We start from the raw sequence: 20,622 nt of genomic DNA on the forward strand, positions 1-20,622 counted from the left end.
TTACTATATATAAAATTTAGAGAAAATGCAAAAATAATTGTTGAACATTTGAATTGTACTAATCAGGAAAGGCTAAAGTAATTTGAGAGCTCATTTGAATTGATTTTCGCTGTGGCTACAAATTTTTATGAATTCAGTAAGTATGTTAAATGCCATACCAAAAAATCACATCGCGGAACCTTGTATATAACCTAAATCGCAAGGAGCCTTTGCATGTAAGGATATACATAAACCTGGACCTATACCTAGTTTTTATTCGAATGTTTGCAGAAGTAATTCAAATGTCTCTATCATGTTTCATTATTCATTTAAGAGTTAAGATTAACATATTGAAGACCTTTCGTCTTCAGTTCAGGTTTTTTTAATAAGGGTCATATAAAAGATGTATCGAGCACACTCTTTGGATTTTCTCTATTGACCTAATTCCCCATATTTTCACTTAAAACTAGCATAATATATCCTGAAAGTAAAGTTGAGTGGATTCCTTATATAGCGGTCATATAAAATATATTAAAAAAATCGGAGATACTTTCTACCTCTAAAAAAATTAAATGCCGATATATATCCAAAACAAATAAAAAGTGATCAAAAACATCGAAGTAGCTGGAATCGGGAGCTGCCTTTATATAAGTTTTACAACTTAATTCGAGGCTATATTGGGTAGTAATTTGTATTTCCTGACAACTCAAAATGATAAAATTCAGAGAAATTTGGTAGAACACGCAACAAAAGCTTGAAGTTCGACGGGCCGGAAGCAACACTTTTGAAAATATTTTTTAAACTGCAAAGACCCAGTATTCAAACCGAATATCGGGATATACCGCTAAATGGAGTCTATAGAGAACATTGTATATATAAAATTCTTTCCGAGAAAGCTGTACCCATTGTGAAAAAAAACAACTTCAAAATAATTCCGTTTAAAACTTGGACTAAAATCATAACAAGTAACAAGTAAAAAAGCAGTAAGTTCGGCCAGGCTGAACTTTGAATACCCTCCACCATTTGAAACGAATAAAAAAAAAATTCCAAAAAAAAATAAAATCCATTGAAAATTTTGTTAAAAATCTTTAAAATACCTAATATCGGAAGGTGCCGATATATGGGGGGATATACGACATTGTGGACCTATATAGACAAATCTATGTCTGGGGGTAAAGTACTCACAAGGAACTCCTTGTGTGGAATTTCAGACAATTCCATTGAAAAATGTGGCTGAAATCATCAAAATACCGAATATCGGAGGGTACCGTTATATGGGGGGGCTATATAATATCGTGGACCTATATAGATAAGAAGTACTCATAAGGGACTCCTTGTGTGGGATTTCAGACAATTCAATTAAAAAATGTGGCTAAAATCATCAAAATACCAAATATCGGGGGTACCGTTATATGGGGGCTATACGATATCGTGGACCGATATAGCCCATCTTCGAACTTGACATGCCTGCAGACAAAAGAGAGATCTGTGCAAAATTTTAGCTTCTTATCTTAATTCGTTTAGACTTTAGCATGATTACAACAGACGGACAGACAGGGCTAAATCCGCTTAGAATTTTACGCTGATCAAGAATATATATACTTTGTTGGGTCTATAATGATTATTTCGATGAGTTACAAACGGAATGACGAACATAATATACCCTCTATATTGTGTATGGTGGGGGGGTATAAAAAGGGAGTAAGATTGACGGACCGAACTTTTAACACTCTCCACCATGATACATACAAAGTCAATATGAGAACCAATATAAATAATTTTTTATAAGGTCATTAGGCACCCAAATACAAAATTTCGAACAATTCAGTTGAAAAAAATTGAGGCAAACCATCAAGATACCGAATATAGGATGATACCGTTATTTGAAAGATATACCACAATGTACACCTATATTAACTGTTTTTGCAAGTGGTTTGGGAATCCGTAACAACATTCAAATACCAAATACAAGACAATTCCATTGAAAAATATTCCGAAAATCGTCGAAATTCTTAAAATGAGGGGGTAACATTATATGGGAGGTGTACGAAAACAGTTGGCCGCTATAGCACATCTTCAAAATTGTTCCAATCTCAGACCCAAAAAGTATGTGTACCAAATTTCAGAACTCTATCTCAATTCCTTCGGAAGATAGCTTGATTACAACAGACGGACGTTCATGGCTAAATCGGATTAGAATTTTACGCTGATCATGAATATATGTAGAGGGTATGAAAATATGGAATCTATAAGACAGCTTATGGATATGTATAGATAGTTATTTTTAAGGATTTTTTTCACAGGGAATACATTTCCAGAAAATTCAGTTTAAATTATGCATGAGGGTCAGCCTTGATTCGTATTCGCGTGATAAGGCTGGATTATTGGAAATCCCTACTAAATGCGAACGAAAAGTACGAAAATATACTAAAAATTTAGTACCTTGTATTGGATAAACGGAATTAAAGAATTAATAAATATAGAATGAGAGTGACCGACAGAGTGCAGGATAGATGTAACAAAGGTTTTTTGAAACTTTGAACATTAAGGTTATCTAAAGTTCTAAAATGGTAAAAAAGTATAATGTTTGGTACAATTTGATATTGGATGAACAGATGGTGCTTGAAATCTGAAATTTGGTATTAGGGTCGCTGTTCATATATAGCCAGGACATATGGGATTTTTTTCGGAGATTTGTACTATAATTGCACGAATCGTAGTGAATTGTACGATATTTGGTATTGGGTGAAGGAATAGAGATAAAATTCAAAATTTAATATTTAGATCACTGAAGATATCTGTGTTTGAGATTTGTACGAAAAGTAGTAAATGCAACCAGATTTGGCATTGAGTAAAGGGACATTGCTATATCCATCAATATTAATATTGAGATCTCTGTTGGTATCTAGAATTGATATATGGAGGTGGTTTTATAATTGTGTACTATAATTGTACGAAAAATTTGGTCTTGGTTGAAAGGATAGAAATAAAATTCAAAATTTGATATTTACATTACTGATACTGAGATTGGGCGGTGGTTTGTAAATGTGTCCTATATTTGTACGAAAAGTACTAAATGGTACTAAATTTGGTGGAATAAGTCTGAAATCCTCAAATTTTATATTGGGTCTCTATTGGTATCTGGAATTTAGATATGGAGGTGATTTCGAAAATGGGTGCTATAATTGTACGAGAAGTACAGAATACTCTTAGTACTTAAAATGATAGTTAGATTAAGATAGTACCTATGTTTGAGATTTGGCGGTAGTTTGGAAATGCGAATGGATAGAGATGGAATCATCAAATTTAATATTGTAGCAAATAGTACTTAATTTGGTATTGGGTGCAGAAATCCTGAAATTTAATATAAATGTCACGATTGCTGTGTGTGGTTTAAATACTGAGGAATTGAGAAAAATGTGTACTATAATTGTTCGAAAAGTACTGAGTGGTATAAAATTGGGTATTGGGTGAAGGGATAGAGCTGAAATCCCGAAATGCTATGTTGAGATCTCTGTTATTATTTGGATTTGAGATGTTGGAGGTGTTTTTGGAAATGTGCAGTAAAACTGTACGAAAAGTACTAAATAGTACTAAATTTGGTTTTTGGTGAAGGAATAAAGTTTAAATTCTGAAATTTGATAGAGATGACACTTTTGGTGTCTGTGGTTGGATATACGTACCGTAATTGTACTAAATTTGGTAATGGGGATATTAAATACCTGAAATCCTGACATTAGATATTAAGGTCTCTGTTTGTATCTGAGGTTGCGGTATGAAGATTATGTTGAAAATTTCTACTTTAATTGTTTGAAAAGCACTAAGTGGTACTAAATTGGACATTGGGTGAAGGTATCGGTGAAGGTTGAAAATGTGAAATTTCATATTGCGATAACTATTGGTGTATAGCATTAAGTTATGGAACGGTTTAGCATATGGATACTAAATTTATACGAAAAGTACTAAATGTTACTAAGCTTGGTATTGACTGAATGTGTAGTGCTGGAATCCCGAAATTTGATTTGAATTGTGGTATCTATAGGTATCTGAGGTAGAGATGGTTGATGATTGATGGTTTTTGCAAATGTGTACTATAATTGTTCGAAAAGTTCTAAATTGCACTAATTTTGGATCACTCTTGGTCCCTTGGATGGAAAGATGTAGATTGTTTGATTATGCGTACTAAATGTTAATACAGGGTGTTTTTAAAAGCCCGATGGAAGTTGAAATTGTAAAAAATAACACAAAAAATTAAATTTAAATAATTTTTTTTTTTTATTCGAAAAATCAATACATGGCATTAACATTTGAAAATGATTTCGAGCATATGGGCATCGCGGCTGTTCTTGACGAAGTGCATTCTGGACGTCTAATTTTTGGCCACTTTTTTGAGCACTGCTGGCCGTATGTCACGAATAACACGAACAATACTGACATACAAAGCGTCAATTCTTTCTGGTTTATCAGCATAAACCAGTGACTTCACGTAGCCCCACAGGAAATAATCGAGAGGTGTCAAATCGCACGACCTTGGAGGTCAATTGACAGGTCCACTTCTCGAAATCAACTTATCGCCAAATTTTGATTTCAATAAGTCGATGGTTGCGTTCGCCGTATGGCACGTAGCGCCATTCTGTTGAAATCACATCTCCTCCGGATCAATATGATCCATATTTTTAGACAAAAAATCATTGATCACGGTGCGGTAACGATCCCCATTGACCGTAACGCGGGCTCCGGCCTCATTTTTGTAGAAATAAGGTCCGATGATGCCACCAGCGTGAAAACCGTACCATACGGTGCATTTTTATACCCTCCACCATACTATGGAGGGTATATTAACTTTGTCATTCCGTTTGTAACTCCTCGAAATACTCATGTCAGACCCAACAAAATGTATATATTCTTCATCAGCGTAAAATTCTAAGTCGATTTAGCCATGTCCGTCTGTCTGTCTGTTGTAATCACGCTATCTTTCGAACGAATTGAGATAGAAGGCTAAAATTTTGCACTCGTGTTTATTTTTCCAGTAGGCAAGTTAAGTTCGTAAATGGGCCATGTACGTCCACGTTTTCATATAGTCCCCATATAACGGTACCTCCCGATATTCGGTATTTTGATGATTTTAGCGACATTATTCACCGGAATTGTTTCAACTTTGGTATTTGAAGTTCGAAATGGATACCACAGCCTATGACAGAAAATTATCTCGGCAGGTCCACGTCTTCGTATAGCCCCCAATTTGAATATGGTAATGGCAAACAATGCCTATGTAGGTCCACGTCGTATAGACCCCAATATAACGGCAATATTCGGTATTTTTTAAATTTAACAGAATTTTCTAAGGATTTTATTTTTTAAATTTTCCAAATTCGTTCCAAATGTTGGAGGATATTCAAAGTTTGGCCTGGCCGAACTTACTGCTTTTAAACTTGTTCTAGATGTAATGGTGTCTGTAGTGTCTCTTGTGGATTGGTCTCACTCCATATGCGGCAATTTTGCTTATTAACAAAGGCGTTAAGCAAAAAATGCGCCTCATCGCTGAACACAATTTTGCGATAAAACAATGACGATTGCTCTAGAGCCCAATCGTCGAAAGAACGACGCATATAATGGTCTCTCATGATGATTCGTCAGAGTATACTGAAACAAACAAAAAAAATGTTTCATCAAAATTTAATTTTTTGTGTTACTTTTTACAATTTAATATTCTATCTAGCTTAAAAAAACACCCTTTACTAAGTTTTAAACAAATACTTCCTTCGCTTTCTGTGAAATATTCAATTTTTAACACTTTATCCAAAAAGGGAAGAAGGTGAATGATTTACCCATCCTCGAACATGATCTAAGTTTGACAAAAAAAAAGTATGTGCGAAGTTTGGGCCAGATCGGATACTCCCTTCGAGAGTTTTCGTGCCCACCAAACAGCTAGACATACTGACATGTTTGCCGTTTCAAATGATATGTACCCTCAGTAGCCAAAACTCTTTTGGAATTTTGCTCTACTGACTTAGTACTTTTACCTTTACTTGGATTTTCCAAAGCCCCAGATGACGAGCCCATTTTTTTTATTTTTTTATCACTATTTCTCGGCTAAGACAAAAGCACACTAGCAGTATTAAGAAGTTAATTCAATTTCCATAAAACTACACAATTTTCTTTTATAATTTCTTTCGACTTACCTCTTTCATTTATTTTCCACCGCTTTGCACCTGTAATAGAAAAATAAAGACATATTGGTTACTTCATAAACTAGAATATAACATATTTCTTCTGTCATAGAACTACAGGCAGCTTCCATTCAGTTTTCAAAAAAAAAAATCCAATCACTAGCCATCATAAAATGCCATCCAAAGTGGCTTTCTGCAGTTTATTCCATTAGAATGCAAAATAATGGATTTTCTCTGCTGGCTCCCAACTTCATGTCGTTACAATTTGAAAAGTAATGTCAATCAATGTCGTCGTTTGGTCACCAGGACCCCTTCCCCGCCCTTGCCCTTATTCCATAGAATAAATTATGTTTTGCATAATTTTGCTCCATTTTACTATCATGTAATTGCATCAATAATAAGATTGTGGCATTGACTGCAACCCCAAGGGGGGGTGACTGGGATGGTTTGGCAATTCGAACTCGAATAACTGGATACATATTGTCATAAAAAATTCTAAATAGCATAATTTGTCTTCAAATAGTTGGTAGCTTTCCTGTGTGTGTGAATGTGTTCTTGTGTCCTTTTTGATATCCATCGCAAAGTGAGATATGTAATAAAAGAGTTGGACACTTACATGGGTATTGGTGAGATTTACTTAGATTGAGTGGGTATGTCATGATTGTACTACATGGACTGAAAAGTCCTTATTATTGCACCTTGAATCTTGTGGTTACAGAGGGTGGTTAAGTCGGCTCAGTCTCCCTTCTGTAGGGTGACTAGCCTAGCACTTCTAAGAAGCATTGGTGCTTCCGCAAGATTTGCGAATTGCTATGAAAAATCGCTCTCGTTTGAACCTCGGAGCTTACCGCATAAAAAAGCTAATCTCTGAACTCGGATTACCTCTCACATCTCTATAGCGGTCATTATGGCTTTTATTTGTTTTTCTATTTCTTTACATTTGCGGTTTGCATACTTGGGAGAACAAAAGAAACAGAGGGTTTATGTCATTTGATACCACCAAAATATGCCTCAGAGATATAACAATTTTAGAACCCGAGTCTCTTTGTAAAAAAATTGTTTCAGGAATTTGCTGTCGATCTAGTAATAAACATAGGTATTGAGAACTTTTGATAGAGCCCACAACTTTTCAGCCCACATGACCCTGCGTCAAATATTTCCGCATGCACATAACTTTGTCTATTCCCATAACTATTTATGAATACTTCCAACACTTGACTTACTTCTGATATTTTGTGATATGGTAATGTCGTACATGTTGTATCCCCATCTATCGCATGGTTTGACAAAGATAATAAAAATGTCAAAGTATCATAAACTTGATTACAGTGTGTACCAAATTACATTTATTCTAATGGATAATGCACAACAACAACAACAACAGCAACAGCAACAACGAGGAGAACAACAAGAACAAAAAGCAAAAGCAACGACAACAATAGCCACGTCTATTGCAATAACATCAAAGACCATCAACAATGACAATAGAAAAAATATACTTTCCGATATCGTTTCCTATGTTTATGCCTTTTGCGAAATAAAGTAAAACCTATGCACTTCTACAGCTGTGTATATTAGGTTGGATGTATTGGATATTTTTTTTGATTGAAGGAGTTGTTCAGAAGAGGGCAGATTTTATCCTTCATGAAGACATTGAAAGGCCTTTAAGCCTCAGATGATGAGTGGCGGCTCTAAACTAACTAGGATTTCATTCCAAACTTTAATAACAGTCCACTTAACATTCGGGCCACGTACCAATCTTTATTTTCAGGCTGGTTAAATATTGTATTCGAAAAAGAGCTTCGATGGATTTCCTCAGCATTTGACCACTTTTTTATGTATACCCTTTTTGGGATTCGTACCAAAATATTGGACCTAGAACTTTATATTAGATCTAAGATAATAGCGAAATTATGTCATATCTTATAAAAGTTATTATGACACTGTGCGACAAATTTCCATTTTGTCAATAAAAACGGGGGAAATCTCAGCAGATTTTGGAGTAGAGCTAAAAAAAGAAGATACGTGTGACGGCATTATAAAAGTTTACATCGCAAAGTAACCTAAATAGACGGGACAACTTCCCCCCTCTTTTACACTTTTGGAAATTTTTGGATGAAGATTCCTCGGAACCCTTACATTTTAGGCAATTTTGCAGATAAAATGCGAGGAATAATCAGGTCAAATATTTTTACCCTCAAGCGAGTCAACAAAGGGGTAATATCATCAAAATTCCGAATAAAGGCAGGTGCCGTTATATGTGGGCTATACAAAGACGTGGACCTGCATAGACAATTTCCCGCCATAGATTATAGTACTCATTACGAGCTTCACACTTTAAATACAAAAATTGAAACAATTCCGGTCAAAAATATCGCTAAAATCCTTAAAATACCGAATATCAGGGGGTACCGTTATATGAGGGCTATACGATATGGTGGACCTATACAGAAAATTCTCTTCCATGGGATAAATCACTCAGAATGAACTCTTTATGAGGATTTTCAGACAATTTCCTTGAAAAATTTGGCTAAAATCATCAACACAGCGAATATCGAGAGGTACCGTTATATAAGGGATATACGATATCGTGGACCTATATAAACATTCCTCTTCCAAAGTTCTCACAAAAAAACTCCTTCTGCAGAATTTCAAAGAATTCCATTGAAATATGGAGCTTAAATCATCAAACAGCATATCGGTGGTGCCGTTACATGGGGGCTATCGTGTACCAATATAGACCATCTTCGAACTTCGCATACAGAAAATAGACTGATCTGTGCACAATTTTAGTTTCCTATCTGAATTCGTTTTGCCTCTAGCGTGATTACAACAGACGGACGGACAAGGCTAAATTTACGCTGATGAAGAATATAAAGTATATTAGGTCTTAAACTATTATTTCCATGAATTACAAACGGAATGAGGAACTTAATATATCCTCCATACTACGTATGGTGGAGGGTGTTAAAATGTATATATCCCTAAGTATTGGCCGTAGACCCCCCATGAAATACATATATTTATAATCAGCATAAAATTCTAAGTCGATTTAACGATGTCCGTCTGTCTGTCCGTCCATATGTCTGTCTGTTGAAATCACGATACAGCCCACATTATTCGATGTAGACCTTCAAATTTGGCGGAACAATTTGTATTTAGTCTAGGATGGTGGATATTAAAAATGAGATATATCGGTCCACGTTTAGGTATAGTCCCCACCCAATGATGCGACCGGATATTCAGTATTTTGATCATTTTTCGCCACACTATCCCACGGATTTGTATAAAAATTGGAATTTGTAGTTCATAATGGATTCTAGCTCCTGTGGCGGAACATAGTATGTATAGGTCCAGGTTTTGGTATAGCCCCACATAACGGTACCTGCCGATATCCGGTATTTTAAAGATTTTCACACATTTTTTTACGGATTTGTCTAAAAATTAGTATTTCATAATCATAATGGGTTGTAGCTCCGGTGGCGAAACATTTTATGTATGGGTAAATGTTGTTGTATAGCCCCCATATAACGGCACCTCCCGATATTCGGTATTTTGATTTCGGATTTGTCTAAAAATTGGTATTTGTTGGTCATAATGGGTTCTAGCTCCGGTGGAGAAACATTGAACATTTTAGGTCTACGTTTTCCTTTAGCGCCCATATAACGATACCCACCGATGCTCGATATTTTGAAAATCCTAGTCACATTTACCTATGAAATTGTTTCAAATTGGGTAAATAAAAAAAAAATTGGTGGATGACAATTTTTGAAGAATAAAAATGTCTATGGAGGTTCCCGTTTTGGCATGGCCCCCATACAACGGCCTTACCCACTTTATGGTTTTTTGAACAGTTTGACAGCATTATCTGTCTGTGGAAATCATTCTAGCTTTCGAACGAAATATAGTATGTTGATAACATTTTACTCAAATGTATATTGTGTCTGCAGGACTTTTGGTATTGAAGAAAAAATCCATGTAGGTCTACGTTTTGGTATAGCCCCCATATAATGGTACCTCCCTATTTTCGTTTTTTGGTGATTTAAGCAACATTATTCATCGGAAATGTTTCAAATTAGGTATTTGAAGTCTATGACAGAAAATTATCCGTACTGGTCCACGCCTTCGTATATCCCCCATATAACGGGATGTACCGATATTCGGCACTTTGATGATTTTAGCAACATTATTCACCAGAATTATTTCATATTTGGTATATGAAGTTTTTAATGGATACTACAGCCTATGACAGAAAATTGTCTGTGCAGGTCCACGTTTTGGTATAGCCCCCATAAAATAGTACCACCCAATACTCGATATTTTGATGATGCAGGTCCACGTCGTCGTATAGACCCTGACATAACGGCTATTTTTAAGATTTACACAGAATTTTTAATGATTTTTTTTTTTGAAAATCGTCAAAATGGTTCCAAATGGTGGAAAGTTCGGCCCGGCAGAACAGTCTGGGTTGTGGAAATTGCAAGTGGACTCGTTTTTAGATCCTTATATAGTTTCAACTATACGCAAAGAAACACCTATAGATAGTGATATATTTCGCAATAATTAGGATAGAGCTTTGAAATTTGGTAGAGATTTTTAGATAACATCCTGGTACAGAAAATGGGTTATGTCAGTCCAATTTTGGGAATAGTCCCTTTGTAACTCCGAATTGAAATATTTTTTAACGATTTACACATTTTTCGAATGAATTCGCCAAATTTCGGAATATACCAAAGTGTGATATAAATGTTAGCACGAACTAAGTTTGAATTCTTGTGGGGGTTATACCCATTTAATGAATTTTCGAACTTTCTGGAATATGGACTTGTTCTATCGAAATATTATAGCTCTTATCGAAATATTATAGCTTTTCTCTGCACCTTTAGAGGGTCTTTTGTCTAAAGCAGCCTCCTAAGATATTATATCTATTAAAAAAGCAGTTTATTTCGGTAAAGCTGTTTTTTTGGTACAACCTATTACATATTTCTAAGTGCATAACATAATTATGTGATTCTGAAATCATAAACAACATCAACCTAAATACGTAATGTCAGACTTATCTACTGGATCTGCAAAGAAAATGTAAATAACATTAACGTAGATAGACAGTCGTACCTAAATACAAACACATCTACAATATTTTCAAAAGGGTACTGTCATAAGGATATGTTGTTTTGGTGTCAAGGATGTGGGGGAAGTTTAGAAACAAAGTTTTTAAACAGAAAATGTATATGTTAGTGAAAAATAGCTTTCTGAGATGAAAACCAGAATAAGGTACTAACATGTTAATTTTTTTTTTTTTTTTTGAATGTTGACTTTTGCATTTGCATATCCAAATTTTTTATTCAAATATTAATTTATCCTTATTGTAGACAACATTTCGTGCGTGTGATATTTATTAATAGTTTTTGGTGTTTGTTAAAATACCCAAATACTCATTACCTCATAAAAATAAAAATCTGAAAAAAATTCCCACATAAAAATAATAATATTCTTAATAACATATCCTTAAATTCTCCAACATATTTAATAAGCTAAGCTCTTAAAACGCATTTCAGCCATTACAATGCCACCCATCCGTACCGTGTATTATGGCATTCTTTTAAGTTCTTGCCTTTTTCTCTCCTCGTTTTTTGTGCACTCAAAAACGATTCGCAAAAGTGCGTTGAAGTAAACATACGTGAGCGAATAACTGCAGGTTAAAACTGAAAATGTTGTTTTTCTCGAGAAAACGCAAAAAACTCAAAACGAAAGCGAGTAAATGTGCAATGCAAATACTTTCATAAATCATTTAATAACAAAAAGCGGACTTAAAAAAGAAAAAGCGAAAAAAGAGAGCACAGCTTTACCACCTACCATTCGGTAAGAAAACAAGCTTCGGTTTTTATTATCACAACAAGCGTGAAACATCAATGAACATATCGACGTGGAAACTTTTGAATAACAAGAATAAAAGACTTGAAGAAGAAAGTAGAAAAAATATGAAAAGAAGGTGAAAAACTAAATGGTGCAGCGGTATTTCCTTGAAATCTAAAAGTTGAATAAATAAATACTTTTCAAAATTTAAATAATAAACAAGTATTTTGTGTAAACAGAAAACAGATAGAATAAATAAATAATCGCTGTTGTTGACATCTTCGAAAATAAAGAAAATGTAAAGAAAAACAAAAAACAACAAGTAAAAAAGCCGGACCGAACTTTGCATACCCTCCACCATTTGGAATGAATTTGGATAATTTTCAAAAAAATTAAATTCGTTACAAATTCTGTTAAAATCTTAAAAATACCGAATATAGCCGTTATATTGTGGTCTACACGAAGACGTGGAACTACATAGGCAACTTGTAACATAAGCCATTACAATATTTAAATATGAAACTTGAAAAAAAAAATCGGTGAAATATGTAGCTAAAATCATAAAAATACCGAATATACGAAGGTACTATTATATGGGGGCAATACCAAGATGTGGACGCGCACAGACAATTTTCTGTCATAGGCTGTAGTATCCATTATGAACATCAAATACCAAATTTGAAACAATTCCAGTGAATAGTGTCGCTAAAATCAACAAAGTACCGAATATAGGGAGGTACCGTTGTATGGGGGCCGTACCAAAACGAGAGCCTATATAGCCCATTTTCAATACCAAAAGTCCTGCAGGAATAATAAACATTTGTGTAAAATTGTATCAACCTACAAACTTAATATACCCTCCATAGGGTATAAGAAGGGCATCGAAAACTCGCCTCCCAAGAAGAAGAAATAGGAAACTTGAAAAAACAAACGGTGAATAATGTAGCCAAAATCATCAAAATACCGTATATAGGGAGGTAACGTTATATCGGAGATATACGAAAACCTGGACCTGCATAAACAACTTTCTGTCCCAGGCTGTAGTACCATTAGGAACTTCAAATACGACATCTCAAACAATTTCGGTACGTATTGTACATAAAATCGTCAAAATACAGAATATAGGGAGGTACTCATTTATGTGGCCTATACGAAGACCTAGACATGCATAGACAATTTTCTGTCACAGACTGTAGTTTCCATTACGAATTATAAATAAGAAATTCTGAAACTACTCCAGTTAATAATAAGGCTAAAATCATTAAAATACCGAATATTGGGAGGTACCGTAATTTGGAGGCTATACGAAGACGTGGACCTGCACAGACAATTTTCTGTCATAGGCTACAGTATCTATTGTGAACTTCAAGTGCCAAATTTGAAACAATTCCGGTGAATAATATTGGGAGGTACCTTTATATGGAGGCTACACGAAGACGTGGACCTGCACAGACAATTTTCCGTCATAGGCAATAGTATCTACTGGGAACTTCAAATACCAAATTTGAATCAATTCCGATGAATAATCTCGCTAAAATCATCAAAATACCGAATATCGGGAGGTACCTTTATATGGGACTATACGAAGACGTGGACCTGAACAGATAATTTTCTGTTTTAGGCTGTAGTATTCATTATGAACTTCAAATACCAAATTTTTTAACAATTCCGGTGAATAATGTCGCTAATATCTTCAAAATACCGAATATAGGGAGATACCGTTATATGGGGGCTATACGACGACGTAGACCTGCACAGACAATTTTCTGTCATAGGCTATACTATTCTTTACGAATTCTAAATACGAAATTTTAAATAACTCAGGTGAATAACATCCCTAAAATGGTCAAAATACCGAAAATCGGGGGCTACCATTATATGGGGGATATACGATATCGGGGATCTATATAGACCATACTCTTTCAGGGGGTGATGTACTCAAAAAGAACTTCTAGTATGGATTTTCAGGCAAATTCATTGAAAAAATGGTTACAAACATATAGCCAAATATGGAGCTATAAGATATCGTAGACCGATATAGCCCCTCTTAGAACATGACCTACCGGCAGACAAAAGACTGATCTGTGCAACATTTAAGCTTCCTATCTTTATGCGTTTTGACTCTAGCGTGATTACAACCGACTGAAAGACAGACGGACAGACAGAGCTAAATCGTCTTAGGGTTTTATGCTGATCAATAATATATATACTTTGTGGGATCTAAAATGTATATTTCGATAAGTTACAAACGGAATGACGAACTTAATATACCCTCCATACTATGTATGGTGGAGGGTATAATAGTATAATAACACGAAGGAACGTTTCTATAGTAAATTTCTAAAAAAATACTGAAGGAAATTACACAAATATGTTGAAATTTCAATTTATTTGTTTTATTATTTATTTCTTTATTTTATTTATTTATTTATTTTTTTTTTTTTTTTTTGTTTGTGACGCCAAAATTTTCAACAAAATTCCCAATATTTTATTACCTCGCATTGCAAATATTTTCTTATTCATTGTACACTTTGTGTTAACTTGATGTTGCAAGTCAAGTACAAAATTAATACAATAAAGTATATTTGAAACGCAGGCTTAAAACACAAAACAATTTTCATTATTTTTGACAAACTTAAGGAATAAATTCAATATGTTTTATGAACAATAAAATTCATAAATTTTTATGAACATGCTCCAAAAGTATGAAAGTTGTTGAGATTTCACACAGTGTTCCTTGGTAGTTTTCACAGAGTTATTGGTGGTGGACGAGGAAAACACCATGAAACACATATTTTATCGATTAGGAAAAATATATTTAATAGTTGCTTAGGTCTAAAGTATTCCGCCATTGGTTTAACTTCAATAGTTAAGTCGATTTAGCCAATCTCTTTACTCTGAATTCCAGATTGCACGGGTGCTGGTGTCTTTTTAATTTAACTTGATCTGAGATTTACATTCAATTTAAATAATTAATACTAAAAAAGCAACTGTTTCATAGCAAATGCCAAGCATGCAGAAAACTGCAATCTTTTGAAGTTGAGGTAACATCATACTTTCCCGTAATAAACGTATCCTCAATTAAATTGTTATGAGGTTTTTGTTGCTGTTAGCCTAATACCATCGCAAAGGCGTTGTGGGTCAATTTTTTAAATAAAATCATATCCCAATCTGAACCGATTTCAATATAATTTGGCAAAATTTACTTTTACACCAAATTCCGTCACAGCTTCCATTTTTCATTGAAATTGGAGGTACATACCGTTTTTGGTGAATCAACTATGTGAAATCGGCGGAGAATATATATAAGAGCTATATCTAAATCTTAACCAATTTCTAATTAATTTGTCAAATTTATTATTGTAACTAAATTCCACCAGACATTTTGAGTTACATTGGAATCGGTCATACATATCGTGGTTGTTGTTTAGCATACATGAAATCGGCCGAAATATATATATGTATATTTATATTTTTGGTTTCAAATTGTCTCTATTTCCGAATTTCATTAAAGTCGGACATGCATATGGCGTTGGGTGCATCAAATATGTAAAATCGACCAAACATATTTATGGGAACTATATCCAAATCTGGACCGATTTCAATATAATTTGACAAATTTATTTTCAGATCATATCCGGTCACACATTCCAAATTTCATTGGAATCGGACATACAGAGTGCTGTCATTTCTAAGCCACTAAGCTGTTAAAATTTTGGTGAGAATTTTCCAGAAAAATAAAAAATTATTCGTGATGGAATTCAAGCGTGATATTGTGATTTCTTTATATTTGGCTGGAAAACCACAAGTGGCTATTGTTAGAGCACTCCAGCATTTAAATGTGAATAAATCTTTTGAGTCTCGTACCATTGCTCGTTACCGTGATACTGGTAGCGTAGCCCGACGTCAAGGAAGTGGACGGAAGAAAACAGCAACAACAGCAGAAATGGTTCGAAAAGTAAGGAGGCGACTTGATCGAAACCCGCGTCGCAGTGGCCGACGTGTGCTGAACATATTGCAATATTCCATTCGGCAAATATTAAAAAAATTAGTTCGGGGTAATGCCATTGAAATTCCAAAAATTGCAAGAACTTACACCGCAACAGAAAGAAAATAGACTCAAAAGAGCTAAAGAGTTGCTTCGCTTGGCCATGGTGATGATGTGGGTCGCCATAACAGCCGATGGTCGGTCTCCGCTCGTATTAATCAACCGTGGCATCAGAATAAATGCCGAATATTATCGCGAAAATATTATAGAGGATGTATTAAAGCCTTGGGCACGCAAACATTTTATCCGTAGACCTTGGACATTCCAACAGCACTCAGCACCATCACACTCAGCACGCGCCACCCAAGAACGGTTACAAAATGAGGTTCCTCGCTTCATTTTCAGCGCACAATGGCCACCAAAATCTATGGATACCAATCCGTTAGACTATTATGCCTGGAATATTTTGAAAAGCAAGATTGGCACTAAAAAGTACCAATGTGTCGATCACCTCAAACAAGCGCTTCTTCGGGAATGGGCCAAAATACCGCAGAGCAACATTCGGGCAGCGTGTGACGGTTTTATTGGCCGTTTGAAAGCCATAATTCTTGCCAATGGTGACCAATTCGAAAAAGTCTAATGATTCTAAAATTTGATGCTATTTCCGAAAGTTCCCATTATTAGGGAGTTTGGGTTGCCGGCCATATATCAAGTTTTCAATACTGGAGCTTTTCTCTTTTTTTATTAAACCAATGGGCAAACGCAAGGAAGTATTCAGAAATGCGTTTCAAAACTTTTGGGGATGGGTGGCGAACCACAAATATATTAAAATATAAATTATGGAGCATATTTGAAATGTCTTTCATATTAAAAATAAAACCTTTGAAATGACGTCAGGAAAATATTATTACAAAGGGAGGTAATTTGGTCTTCTAAAGATTTAAAACCGTCAGAACGTCTTCCGTGGACTGACGTTTTTTCGAAGATCAAATCTACCGCAGGCACCCATAATGTATTCCGTTCATAAAAAGACTTATATAAGGTCTTTTGCATTTTATCTATAGAACACCCCTGAAGCGTCTTGTGTGCAGAAAACCTGCATAAGCTCCACAAAACTTTCATATGGCCTTTTTGTCCACAGAAGACTTGCAAAAGGTATTCCGAGTAAAGAAAACATTTGAAATGCCTTTTGAATAAAATATACTTTCAAGGAACAGTTTTTGTAGATTTTTTGTCGATAGAAGAACTTTTAAGGGTGTCCGTCTATAGAACACTTTATAAGGCTGACTTGAGGCTGTAGAAGACATTTATGAACTCTTCTATAGAGGGCTTTGATTATAGAATACCTTTTCAATGTCTTTTGTGTATAGCAGGACTTGTTTATTGGAAGCCTCCAAACAATCGTGGGTCTTCACTAGACTCTATGCATATAGAAGACCTCCATAAGGTCTTAAGAAAAAAAATTATCCCTTTGTATCCCATAATCGCATTTCATATAATTTCGGTAGAAATATTAAATTGGCCAAATTTTAATGATTTTCAATCTTTGGGGGAGTTATCGGAAAAAGTGTGTCAATATTCTAAATTTTCATACCCGACCTAATTTTGATATAATTATTACAATATGCAGAGTTTTCATTTGTTGATTATATTCTCTTCGTATATAATTTGTGGGATTGACATTGAGAATTGACACCGTAGATATACTTTTTAAATTTTGATTTCGTTGTTTTTTAACATAGTTCTATATTTAATAGTTTCTTACTATTTTTATTATATTCTCAAGGAAATTGATTTGAACTCTGTAGAAATACACCTCAGTTCTTTATCAAAGACCGCAGTATTACTACCACAAAATACTGTGCTCTCAACTTAGCATATCGCAAACACGCACTCAACGCTGTGAAGAGGTGCGGCAAGGCAACAGTGAACCGGAACAAGTATGCGAAACGACAAAAATTAAAACCGAAAGAAAAACAATAAATAGTAAAGTGAAATAAGCAAATAAAAACTAGAGTACGTGGACTTTTTCGTTCCGATTTTTCTTTTTTTTTTTTTTTGCAGTTAGCGAAAACTAAAAAGGAGTTATTTCGTCTGATGGGGACATTGTTGTTTGTATTTTTCATTCATTCATTCTTCCTTCCTTACGTTTGGCATGGAAAACAGGCATATTAACAAGAGGCCCTGTACCTACGGTTCACCTTTGTGTTGCCAAGAATACCAGGAACAACAACAACAACAACAACAATTGGAACTGTGTAAAACACCACTACACAAAATAAGTTTTGCGAAAAAAATTTTAGTTAAATGTTTTCGAAAAAATACTATTGTTGGCAAATTTTCCACTTTGAAAGAGCAAGCAAGAGAGTGCGATACTTAAAATGGCAGATTTCCGAAAACAACTTACTTTTTAACTTACATGTGTGTGCTGTAAAATTTATATTTACTGTATGCAAAGTTAAATTACATTTACTGCAATTAAAAACCATATGCCCGAGGGGAGGGTAAGAACAACTAAATTATAATGCCAAATTTTATAATACACCGATATAGATTCCTGGAAACATATATTCCCAGCAAAGGCTTTGGACCTTTATGAATCGAGCAATCCTTTTAATAGGAAATGTTAATAAACAAAGCAAAGAAAATTTTCCCTCAAACTTTACTCATGTAATGAATGAAGTCGCTACAGAGTGTGCGCGTGCGACTACAAAACAGAAGGTTATGAGTCCGAATGTTGATGTAAAAATTTTGGGTGAACGAATAGTGTTTTGAAAATCTGAAAATTATTATTAAGGTTGTGTGTTAATAGGAGATTTTGGGTATATGTACTAAAAATTTACGAAAAATACTATTTGGTACTAAATTTGATATTCAGAGAAAATAGAGTTGGGAATTTGGTACTAAAGAGTGATTTGTTAAGAGCTTGATAACTTTTTTTAAAAAAAAAACGCATAAAATTTGCAAAATCTCATCGGTTCTTTATTTGAAACGTTAGATTGGTCCATGACATTTACTTTTTGAAGATAATTTCATTTAAATGTTGACCGCGGCTGCGTCTTAGGTGGTCCATTCGGAAAGTCCAATTTTGGGCAACTTTTTCGAGCATTTCGGCCGGAATAGCCCGAATTTCTTCGGAAATGTTGTCTTCCAAAGCTGGAATAGTTGCTGGCTTATTTCTGTAGACTTTAGACTTGACGTAGCCCCACAAAAATAGTCTAAAGGCGTCAAATCGCATGATCTTGGTGGCCAACTTACCGGTCCATTTCTTGAGATGAATTGTTCTCCGAAGTTTTCCCTCAAAATGGCCATAGAATCGCGAGCTGTGTGGCATGTAGCGCCATCTTGTTGAAACCACATGTCAACTAAGTTCAGTTCTTCCATTTTTGGCAACAAAAGGTTTGTTAGCATCGAAAGATAGCGATCGCCATTCACCGTAACGTTGCGTCCAACAGCATCTTTGAAAAAAACGGTTCAATGATTCCACCAGCGTACAAACCACACCAAACAGTGCATTTTTCGGGATGCATGGGCAGTTCTTGAACGGCTTCTGGTTGCTCTTCACTCCAAATGCGGCAATTTTGCTTATTTACGTAGCCATTCAACCAGAAATGAGCCTCATTGCTGAACAAAATTTGTCGATAAAAAAGCGGATTTTCTGCCAACTTTTCTAGGGCCCATTCACTGAAAATTCGACGTTGTGGCAGATCGTTCGGCTTCAGTTCTTGCACGAGCTGTATTTTATACGGTTTTACACCAAGATCTTTGCGTAAAATCTTCCATGTGGTCGAATAACACAAACCCAATTGCTGCGAACGGCGACGAATCGACATTTCACGGTCTTCAGCAACACTCTCAGAAACAGACGCAATATTCTCTTCTGTACGCACTGTACGCATTCGTGTGGTTGGTTTAATGTCCAATAAAGTAAACTGAGTGCGAAACTTGGTCACAATCGCATTAATTGTTTGCTCACTTGGTCGATTTTGTAGGACGTAAAGCGTGAAACACATTTCCAACCGAACACTGATTTTGGTAATAAAATTCAATGATTTGCAAGCGTTGCTCGTTAGTAAGTCTATTCATGATGAAATGTCATAGCATACTGAGCATCTTTCTCTTTGACACCATGTCTGAAATCCCACGTGATCTGTCAAATACTAATGCATGAAAATCCTAACCTCAAAAAAATCACCCTTTAGGTTCACTTTTCTGCTGTGGTGACAATATATAAAGGTTGATTTGGAAATATTTTTTAAAAAATATGAAAAGTACTAAATTGTATTAATGAGAAAGTGTGATCTGAAATTTGGAATGGGGTCTTTGAGAAATTCAAACAATAAGTGTGCCAAAAGTACTAAATGTACTTAATGTGGTATAATTTGATATTATATGAACGGATAGATCTCAATTCTTGAATTTTGAGAATTAAGTTTCGACAGTAAATAAACCCCACTTTCGAAGGTAAGGTAAGGTATTTTTGGAAATTTATACTAAGTGTACGAACTACACTGAATGCTACTACATTTGACACAATTTGGATGTGGGTGAACTGATGGAGCTGGAAATATGAAATGAGGTCACTGCTGTTGGGTACGTTTTGTATCAAAAAGTGGTTTTGGAAATGTT

The 20,622-nt window shown here is 34.9% G+C and overlaps 1 protein-coding gene across 4 annotated transcripts in view; it reads right to left on the bottom strand.

Annotated features, from left to right (window-relative positions):
- LOC131804467 (protein sidekick-like) overlaps positions 1–20,622 on the bottom strand; it is a 360,538-nt gene that overhangs the window by 237,659 nt on the left and 102,257 nt on the right. For all 4 annotated transcript variants that reach the window (XM_059127399.1, XM_059127397.1, XM_059127398.1 and 1 more), the window contains one exon: positions 6,162–6,191. The gene's annotated coding sequence lies outside the window, so the exon portion shown is untranslated. The remainder of the gene's footprint in view (positions 1–6,161; positions 6,192–20,622) is intronic.

This window comes from Musca domestica, unplaced genomic scaffold, assembly GCF_030504385.1.
Source record: "Musca domestica strain aabys unplaced genomic scaffold, Musca_domestica.polishedcontigs.V.1.1 45, whole genome shotgun sequence".
Taxonomy (NCBI): domain Eukaryota; kingdom Metazoa; phylum Arthropoda; class Insecta; order Diptera; family Muscidae; genus Musca; species Musca domestica.